The sequence below is a fragment of the Amia ocellicauda genome, chromosome 19 (assembly GCF_036373705.1).
Source record: "Amia ocellicauda isolate fAmiCal2 chromosome 19, fAmiCal2.hap1, whole genome shotgun sequence".
Taxonomy (NCBI): domain Eukaryota; kingdom Metazoa; phylum Chordata; class Actinopteri; order Amiiformes; family Amiidae; genus Amia; species Amia ocellicauda.
In genome coordinates this window covers 1,309,631-1,320,652 of record NC_089868.1, presented here as the reverse complement: position 1 = coordinate 1,320,652, position 11,022 = coordinate 1,309,631, and the positions used below count along the sequence as shown (strand labels likewise).

General features: G+C 41.7%; 2 non-coding genes across 2 annotated transcripts; both read left to right on the top strand.

The window, feature by feature from the left end:
• Nucleotides 1-435: 435 nt before the first annotated feature.
• trnag-ucc (transfer RNA glycine (anticodon UCC)) lies at nt 436-507 on the top strand. The gene has a single exon. It is a non-coding gene; the product is annotated as a tRNA-Gly (tRNA).
• An 8,472-nt stretch (nt 508-8,979) lies between these two features.
• Nucleotides 8,980-9,051, top strand: trnaw-cca (transfer RNA tryptophan (anticodon CCA)). Its single transcript has one exon. It is a non-coding gene; the product is annotated as a tRNA-Trp (tRNA).
• The last annotated feature ends 1,971 nt before the right edge of the window (nt 9,052-11,022 follow it).

The following is an 11,022-nucleotide window of genomic DNA, read 5'->3' as shown; positions in this document are numbered from 1 at the left end:
GGGGTAAATTCAATAAACTATGCGCTAAATAAAAACTGACCTTTAAATAAACAGTATTCATCTATCGAGAATCTATGTTCATGGTTTGTATAGAAGTATTTCCACATATGCATCTGGACACTCGGGCAAGCCAGCTGAGAAGTCGCTCAAGTCGCCGCAGCTAAGTATTGCCTTTTTCTCTCGCGTTTCCTAGTTTAGTTAAGAGTTACATTGATTGTTTACGTGGTTTGTTTAGCTAAGAATGATATATCTTGCACCTGTTTTGTAGTAAGAGCAGCGACTGTTTGTTAGTGAATTTAGCAAGTTACTTAGCACACTCAACACGCCCTGTCTGTAATCAGAAGCTTTACACTGTAGGCTGTGATTATTCGCATGTATCTAGTCAGATGAATGATCTGAAATGCATCAAAAGTCATGGAATGAGAGACTTTCCGGGCGTTGGTGGTATAGTGGTGAGCATAGCTGCCTTCCAAGCAGTTGACCCGGGTTCGATTCCCGGCCAACGCAACGTTTTCTTTCTAGGCTTCCGCCATCACACTTGTGATGCTTCGGGGGAGTTCGACACCATTCAAGCTATTGCGACCCTACTATGCCTGCACTTACCGCTGTTTTCACTAACACACTTCTGGTGAACCGTTGCGCATGAACAGATGACGAATAAATGGCCTTACACTAGTATCCCACAGCACCAGCTTCGTCTGTAGAAAAACAAAGGTTCCTCTCCCTGCTGCAGGATACCCACATCACACTTGACTCGCAGACCTTTACTGCGCCCTCTTGCTTCACGTGGGCCGTGCTCCCAGAAGCGCTGTAACATACATGTGCACTTGCGTGCAAAAGTATTCGGTATTACATTTATTTGACGTGTTCATTGCTTGAATATACTTTAAAAGCTAATACACTCCTCTCCATGCTCACCAACAACAATGTTGGCGACGATGACGGCTAAAGTAAGGAGAAATAGAAATGCCACTTCCATTCACTCCAATTACTATTGTTGTTATTATTACAAGGGAAAACTATGACCCTTGAACTATGACGGACAGTTATGTCATTTAACAACATCCAAGATACCCAAGCCATCGGTCAGTCAGCACCGCTAGATGGCGGCAGTCAGACACTCATGCAATGTTTGAAGGAGAAAGTGTTCAAATAGAGGAGCGCACAACTCTCTACGTGGCACCGATGTTAACTAGTTTTCACAGAAACCTGTGCTATGTGGCTCGTTGGTCTAGGGGTATGATTCAAAGGGTTCAAATCCCGGACGAGCCCTTTGTTTTAGTCTTCTCTCATTCATTTTCATTTTGACAGGGTACTTTTGCCAACATGAAAAACATTTCCTTCATGTATCATGACTTCATTATGGTAATATCTCATTTCGTATGTTTCCAAATAGGCCTCTTAACAATCATCTACAAGCCTACATATACCAGCATGATTTCATACAATGTGCACGATATGTAGTCCATGTCTGTCTCTCTGTCTCTCTAGATATATGTTTATAATTGAGTTGATGATAGTTGCATCTGTGCGCCAAACTGTGTCTGAGCAGCAGACTGTAACTTGAAATAATTGCATGAAAATGTCTGTATCTTCTTAATTTTATGCAGGTTAGTTCAGCTAGTAAGAAAGGTCACTATCTTTTTTATCTTTTTCTGTAACTAAACCATTCAGTCTTTCTACATGATGCCGTAAATCCAACATTTCCCCAATTCGCTCCCTGCGAGAAGACAATGCGGTGTGCAATGAAAGTGATAGCCTGTCACTTGGCACTTCAGTTCTGCGTACCACCAAGTCTTATTAGACTCCTTAGTTCTAACTGCAAGTTCCCTGCCATGTCCATGAAAGGGGATTGAGTCCGTATTGAACCATTATCTAAAACACAAAACTATGAGAAAGCTGGTGCGCATCGCTACCTTCCGAGTAGTGGCCAGTACTACTACTACTAAAGGTAATTATACTAAGGAACGAATGAACGAAAGAGAGAGTATCATTACTCAGTACACTTAGAGGCTATGTGTGTACTAGTAACTTGTTACTTGATTTAAGTCACGAAAAGTCGCATCCAACGTCAGTCCCATCCTATGTAATGTGTGATGTCCAGAGCCGGCCCTAGCCATTTGGGGGCCATATGCGAGATTTGATAGTAGCCCCAGAACCATCCCCCCTCTCGATGAAAAACATTTTAGTGGTGCCCATGTTTATGGCGTATAGAGAATGTTTAGTTAAAACTAAAATAAACACAAACATTTAAATAATGCACATCACAGAACATGTATTGCACTTTAACATACACTGTACTTGTTGAAGAAATTGATGTAATAATCAATACAAATGTAAATAGTGCACTATGCATATTGAAATCAGAGCAATAACTAATAAACTGTTTAGGTAAAATAACATCCACACAAAAAATACTCAATATTGAAAATACTATAGTGCACAAAAAACTGAATTTAAATAATACAATACTATCAAAAATCATTAGCTGACAACTGGCAAACTACTGCAGTACTTAACTACTAGCTGATCATTATCATCATTTGGATGGCAACTGGCAGTAGGCTAGCTAGCAAAGTGAGCTGGATTATTACTTTATAATGATATATAATTTATAAAGACATGTAAATTCCTCACAAAGTTATGACTTAAAGTCCCACTGCTTGGAATTTAGAAAACACAGAACATCACTAAAGTTCCCCTGACATTATCTTTATAAACTCCACCACAATATACATTATATCCATCATATTTACATTACATTTAGCATACATATCCCTGACGCGTGTATTGACCTCACTGGAGACAATATGCTAGAGTCACAGATTAAATGCCCCTCTCCCTCTCGGGTTTACATGGTCTTAGTTTATTGCACTAGAGACGAGTTGTTTACCCGCAGCCCTGTACAGGGCAAAGGACTGTCTTGTGCATTGCGCCTTGTTTAATACTTTGTTTTAATGATCTTACCGAGTGGTTTTTTACGTCACTGGTGGGGCTACAAAGCCATGAATCGAAGTGTTTTATCAAGTTAGGATTAAAACACGATGTACAGTACTGAACAGTGTACAACAGACCCACAACAATTTAGAGAGCATAATGATAAAGGAAACCACTGATCTGCATTAACCATGAAACGTCCATCAGCAATGTACTTTACCTTGAAACCCACAATAAATGGACCAGACCGTTACCTTGCACTTTTAAAATGCGTCCATTTCCGGAATGTTACATGGATACCATCATCTCAGACATTAGAATTTGCACGTAAACTGTGGGCTTAGATCGTGGAAAATTGTGCATGTTTTCAAAATTTCTACGCCATTTACTGGTGTTCTTGGGATGCTCCTTCTGTGTGACCGTATACCTCGAGTAAACGTTTACTCGGTCTGCTTGAGCAAGTGGGTTGAAATGACGTGTGTAAGCCGAAAGCCAGTAATGTATTTTGATACCAGACATTACAGCTTTCATGACCAGGGGCGCAGCCAGGATTTCAGGGCCCCATGAAAGTAAAAAAGGTAGTTACCGAAGTGTGACCCATCGCGAGGATAGCTAAACCCGGGGGTTATGCCTGTGAGGAGAGGTTGAGGGGTGGATGAGGAAGCTCGCCACTTGATAGGTCCGGTCGTTGAGGTAGGAGGAGAAACAAGTGAGAGCAGTCCCAGAGATTCCAAGGTCAGCGAGGCAGGAGAGGAGGATGGAGTGATCGACGGTGTCAAATGTTGCGGAGAGACCAAGGAGGATGAGGATTGAGGAGAGGGAGGCTGCCCGAGCACAGTTGAGGGAGTCAGTGACTGCCAGGACAGCAGTCTCAGTGGTGTGAGCGGTGTTTGGAAGGCGGATTGCAGAGGATCAAGAAGTGAGAGATGGGAAAGGAATGCAGAGAGCTGACAGTGGACCGCACGCTCGAGGGTCTTTGAGAGGAAGGGGAGTAGGGCGACAGGGCAGAGACAGGTGCCTCTGAGGAGAGGTGGGGTCAAGGGTAGGTTTCTTGAGGAGTGGGATGACCGCAGCTTGTTTAAATGCAAGAGGGGAAACAGCCAGAGAGGAGTGAGGAGTTGAGGAGGGAGGAGAAGAAGGGGAGTTGAAATGGAGCAGACGCTTGCAGGAGGCGAGTAGAGAGAGGGTCCAGGGGACATATTATGGGTTTGTGACCTAGGAGGAGAGAGGAAAGTTCAGAGTCTGAGAGAGGAGAGAATGAAGAAATGGAAGCTTGATCGGTGGGAGACTTGGGCAGGGTGGGAGTGGAGAGGAGACTGTTGAAGAGCTTGTGGATGTCTGTGATCTTGTAGAAGAATGAGGCAAAATGATGAGGTGAGATGAGATGAGGGAGGAGGGGGGAGAAGAGAGAGAAGGTGGAGTAAAGCTTGCGGGGGTTGTGGACAGTGGATTCAAAGAATGACTGGAAGTAAGACTGAGGTGAGCGAGGAGGGGAATGTGGGCAGTAGAGAGTGGTAGAGTGCGAGGGTCGCTGGGAGTTTGGATCTCTTCCACTTGTGCTCAGTGGTGCGCAGACTGGATCAGGTTGAGCGGAGAACAGAAGAGATCCAAGGCTGAGGAGGGGAGGGACGGACAGAACGAGACGGTGTAAATGAAGAACTCTTTCCTGAAATCAGGAGCGATTCAAACTTCCGGTTTGAAATAGCTGTAGAACTGTCGCTATTTCGGTTGGAATTTCATGAATAAATTAATATAGGGACAACCTATGGACTGCCTACAAGACGCACAATCCCAAGAAAAAGGGAGCAAAGTCGATCCACGAATTGTTTATGAAGGCAAAAAAAAATAAATAGGCAATTAACCAATCGTGAAGCATGAACCGATTCCAAAGTACAACAACCCTGCTAGCACATTGCCTCAATGCTGTAGCAATATAAATTATATTGCTACAATGTTATTGGCAATGTTGTGTGTTAGCAGGGAATACCTGTACAGTTTTTTTCCAACAATCTGCAAAGTTAAATACTGGTGCTGAAAAATTAGGTACTAATAAAACAGAAGTATTTGGCACACACAAGTAATGTGTGTTGGTTCGGCAGTTACTGCTCTCAGGAAGGTAATGTGACTGCCTCCCGTCTCCCCAAAGCTCCCGTCATTGATGAAGCAGGCGTGACCGCACCTTCCCAAGCTCTTCACTATGACTTCACATCTTGTCGCTATTAAAATCTAGGATGTGTCACAGAGTGGAAGTTATACAGTACCACTGGGGGGTAAAACTTATGGAAGCACGACTACACCACCTAGCGGTTGTCTACAGCCGCTAGGACCCATTGGGAGGTTGTCGATTGCCCAAATATGCCCATTTTGCATTTACTACCTCAATTCTCCCTTCGATTTAGGTTATTTAAATTGGGGAATCTCAAGCCAGGAGCACACCACAGACCACACAAGACAGGTATACAATTAACTGGATTACAAATCTCTAATATAAAATCCATCAGACTTCCTCTTTATGTTAAAAAGACAAAAAAGTTCAAACTAAAAAATGCATTCGTGGAGGGTTCTGTTGGTCTCCTCCGGCAGCACCAGGAGCTGGAATGGGGCAGGCAATAGTCCACGTGTCCTAGTACAAAGTAATGAGGGGCTCCGACAAAAATTCAGCTTCTGCTCTGGTCCGGGTTTGGCAATACAAAGAAATTACAATGTCCATGTACAGTCCAAGAAAACAATGGCCGAGTTGAAAAAAAAAAAAAAAAACAGGTTGTTCGTTGTTATCCTTTGAAACACTACTGTAGTTCAAAAAGCCTGTACGCTATCCCTTCTCTGGATACTCTCGCTAGCGTTGCAGAGGTCGCCTCAGCTCTCCTCTGGGTCTCTTAGCCCTTTCCGTTACTTGTCCATCAAGTCCTTCGTTCGCCTTTGGCTCCACGTTTCGTTCCCGTTGCTCTGCAATCCCGTCCCCCCCAGCTCCACCCCGGGAGCATTTTATCTCCAGCCTAACAGGTGCTCCTCATGGTCAATTATTGAATTTCGTAGAACCTGGCGAATAAGCGGGTACTCTCATGAATGCGTGATTAGCCATGTGTATATTTAAATCAATCAATCGTAAATAAAACTCGTGCATTTCCGTGAAGTGGGGCGGGACATTCAAAGTAAACAAACGTGATTTTAATGGGAATAATGTGATAATATAAGAGGTTTAAAGTGAATTAATAAAACAAAACAAAAAGCAATAAAAAACACACAAAACAAATACCAAAATAGGATAACGCCCATTGCTAGTGATGCAGTAAAGGGACACTGTTTGGAATGAATGAGAATTGTGCATTCTTACCGATGCCCCACAACGATCACACCTTTTGATCGATCAGCTATTTAACTCTTTCATCAACCTCCATTACCTATAACTTAATTCTGAGAAATATACCTTTTCTTTCAAGTGTGCTGCAGGAAACATCCACTTATTTATAATTCGTTTTATGTCACTTGTTTGCTGCAAGAAAGGCAAGGCGGTAAGGCTGTAGAACACTGCTACATTATGCATCTTGCACTATGGTGTCGGTAATATAGTTTTTTCGTGCAATACTTATTTATATTGTATTCATAATTCGTTTTGTCACTTGTTTCTTGCATACTGTTTTTATTTTGTGTGTTTTTTTCTTGTTTCAAAAATAAAGAAAATCTAAGACATGAAGCTATGCAGTTTCTGTGTAAGTGTATGAACACAATGATCGGTGGTGGAATTGGCTGCGATGCAAGGGGACCAGCTAAAATCTTGCCTAGGGCATCAAATTGGTCAGGGCCGGCCCAGGGCGGAATGACTGATGTGCGGTCCTAATTAATCGGCTACGTAAATCATTCCTTTCCGACCGAACCTGTAACGCTCAAATAAATAATCTGTATAATTTAAATCTATAATCTCTATGAATTATTCCTCGCAGAAAAGCTACTGGGTCTGGATCACTACTGGATCTGTTAGGAACGGCGCCGTCATTGTTGGGGGACACAGTCAGCTGTCATTTAACTGGGCAGATGAAATACAGTCAGATTGTTAGCCATCTAACTTCAAGTTAACCTGACAGGGAGCAGGTTTGAGATGCTGGACATGCTGCTCTGGAAACATAGCTGGCTGAACTTTAAACTCGCTACGGAGAATGGAAAATCCCGAATTAATGCCAAGTTATCCTGAAACTTAGCCGGCTAACCTACTTATCCAAGTAGGAAGAACACACCCAGGTGCCTATATGTTGTTGGTTTCTTTACAATGCTTGTGTAACTTAATAATATATATACTTTTCCTTGTGCAGAAAACATATCGGTACAATTCGAACTTATGCAAGTTTTATTGTAGAATACTACTACTACTAATAATAATTACAATTATTATGATAATAAACACGAAACAGAGACTGATTAGCATACGTTGAGGTTATCAACAAAGCTATTAACTCTTTACCATAATGCATTTTTACTATTAAGTTGTATCTGAAGCATATCATCTTTCGTGAAACTTGATTTGATTATGTACTTACCCAGCGTTACTTTTAACTTTTCTGTATGTGCACATATTCCTGTTATCCACAAACCACTGTAGTTATTTAAAGCAACTAAACGCAATAACTTCATCGTCACTCTCGTAACATTAAAACCCAATATTCACTGGCGCTGTTTAAACTGTGAATAACTAGGTGAGTGCATGTTTTTTCAGACAATGGCCAATTCTACCTGTTCACCAAAAGCAAGCATGTGCAAATATGTACATTTATTATTTGGACCTTATTATATTAAACCTATTGTAGAGGAGAATGGGCCAACTGATTCAAGTTGATAGAAGAGCAACTTTGACTGAAATAACCACTCGTTACAACCGAGGTATGCAGCAAGGCATTTGTGAAGCCACAACACGTACAACCTTGAGGCGGATGGGCTACAACAGCAGAAGACCCCACCGGGTACCACTCATCTCCACTACAGATAGGAAAAAGAGGCTACAATTTGCACAAGCTCACCAAAATTGGACAGTTGAAGACTGGAAAAATGTTGCCTGGTCTGATGAGTCTCGATTTCTGTTGAGACATTCAGATGGTAGAGTCAGAATTTGGCGTAAACAGAATGAGAACATGGATCCATCATGCCTTGTTACCACTGTGCAGGCTGGTGGTGGTGGTGTAATGGTGTGGGGGATGTTTTCTTGGCACACTTTAGGCCCCTTAGTGCCAATTGGGCATCGTTTAAATGCCACGGCCTACATGAGCATGTCCATCCCTTTATGACCACCATGTACCCATCCTCTGATGGCTACTTCCAGCAGGATAATGCACCATGTCACAAAGGTCGAATCATTTCAAATTGGTTTCTTGAACATGACAATGAGTTCACTGTACTAAACTGGCCCCCACAGTCACCAGATCTCGACCCAATTGAGCATCTTTGGGATGTGGTGGAACGGGAGCTTCGTGCCCTGGATGTGCATCCCACAAATCTCGATCAACTGCAAGATGCTATCCTATCAATATGGGCCAACATTTCTAAAGAATGCTTTCAGCACCTTGTTGAATCAATGCCACGTAGAATTAAGGCAGTTCTGAAGGCGAAAGGGGGTAAAACACAGTATTAGTATGGTGTTCCTAATAATCCTTTAGGTGAGTGTATAAGCGGAATATATTTGTTATAAATACAGCAAATATAGTTTTATATTCACTGTATTTTCCATTTCATGGGATTCCAGAATAATTTCTGTATCAAATTTAAACTACTGAGATATCATATTAAAGATATAGGAAAGACCAAACATATGTGCAGTGTCCGGTTTTCTTTTTTTTCTTTCTATCTGTAATTTCTGCTTTAAGTTTAACTTGGTATTCACGTCATGCCATGTGTTCTGTGTCATGCTCACTGTCACTATCTCTTTAGCATTCTGTTTAACTTCTTCATCACGTCAATGCTTCAGTTGCCCATTCATTAACCTAAATGGTCACTAGCAAAACATCACCATAGTTCCCAATATTTTTCCTTGACGTCCTGTGTTAACTGAAGTTTAAGGACCTCGTGGCGCAACGGTAGCGCGTCTGACTCCAGATCAGAAGGTTGTGTGTTCAAATCACGTCGGGGTCAGTCTTTTACTCTACATTCCCTGTAATATCACTCAATAATTCCTGCTCTGGAGAGTGTTATTAATATCCTAGAATGCAAACGTTGTTAGTCTAAGTAACATGCATCTACACCCGAGAGGATGCATAAAAGTCAGTCTGGTCTCCTGCACGTTGAAATTATATTTGATTTTAAGAATCCGTATCGTTTGTTATATTTTAATCTGCCTTGTTATAGGCTATTAACAGTAGACTGTCACAATCCGTGTTTAATTCACCTGCTGTATAGCTCCCTTTTATGTATTTCTTGTGCTTTCGATTACCGCCTACCCAATACTGTCTCACTTTCTGATCCCTGGTCGACACAATTCATACACTAATAAAAACGTATAGAAATACTTTAGATAACATCAACACTACTAGGTAATAATAGTAGATGGGATTCAATGTTCATTTCTCGGTTCATGTTTGAGCGATTCCGAGGCCTCGCTAAGGTGCCTTTTAGTGATGCGCTAAGGTCGCTGCACTGTGGCGCGGCACACCGACCCCCCAGGATGTTGCCATATTATTAGGAATATTATTAGGGTTCCACTGTACAAGATCTGCTGCCGTGCTCGGCATTACCAGCAGCTTATCCAGACGGAGGCGCCGGGTGTCACAGAGAGATGCAGGTCGGTGCTGCTAGTGGAGCGAGTCACTCATACTTTGACAATCACTCTTTGGGTGCATCGGGGTGTGTATATTGAAGTCACTAGACTTTCATTGACGTACACGGAGTAGCCTACACAGCATCAGCTGAGTTTGCGCCTGTAGAAAAGCCTGGCTGAATTTCTGCCAGCCCCAGCTCCTCTAGTCCAATAGTGCTATTAGTCAGCAACACTAGATGGCAGTCACACACAAGGTGCTTGAACTTGAGACTGAGAAAGTTTCCGGCTGTTGGAGCGCACCGCTTTCTACGTGGCACTAGTGTAAAGATGTCACTAATGTAAGTTTGTTCGAGATATGATTCTCTCTTAGAGTGCGAGAGGTCCTGGTTTAAAATGCCTTTCTTTTACGGATTTCTTAATTTCTGATCAGCATTTTATTATGGTATAACCCCTTTTCTATAAAGATTAGTTTATAATACACATGCATATACTACATATACTATTATTAAACATTATTATTATTTTTATTTCTTGGCAGACGCCCTTATGCAGGGCGACTTGCAACATAAGTGCAAGAATACAGTTAAGTACAAGGCATCAAACATTACAAATTCAAATTTACATTAAACAAAGCAATTCAAGATAATACATTTTACAACTTCCAATGTATACAGTTAAGTACAGTAAGTGCAGTCATACATTGTGAAAAGTAAAGCTAAGTGCCGTCAAGATGTACGACAATTGTCGAAATCATGTATTTGGCCAGTGAATAAGATCTCTTCTCCTCTCATCAGCATTTTATTATGGTATTACCCCTTTTCTGTAAAGATTAGTTTATAATGCACATGCATATACTACATATACTATTATCATTTAAAATATTGTAGACAGACGCCATCCGACTGTCTATCCGTCTATTTTTAAATCCATCTAGTTTTGTCCATTTGTCCAAAATGTGGCTAGAGACAGTGGCTTGCTTTCTACCTAGTTCCCCCAGTAAAAGCCATTAACCACTGAAGAAACTCAATTCATTTCTGACAGTCATTTAAGGTAAGGTACATCCTTGCCATTCTTAACAATGACTGTGATGTCATCTACGTAAGCCACCGCTTTGAAAAGTTTCATTAATACACCAGGAACAATCAGCCCAAATAGTCTGTAGGTTATGTAAATGCATCACTACCAGCAGGTGACACACACACACACACACACACTTTTTTCTCGAGTTTGTTTTTCCATTCCAATGGGTGTCCAAGTTACTCCAACGGTCCAAGTTACACTGTCAATCAAATACATCATTGTCCGTGTTCCACCTTGGTGGGTAAATTCAATAAACTATGCGCTAAATA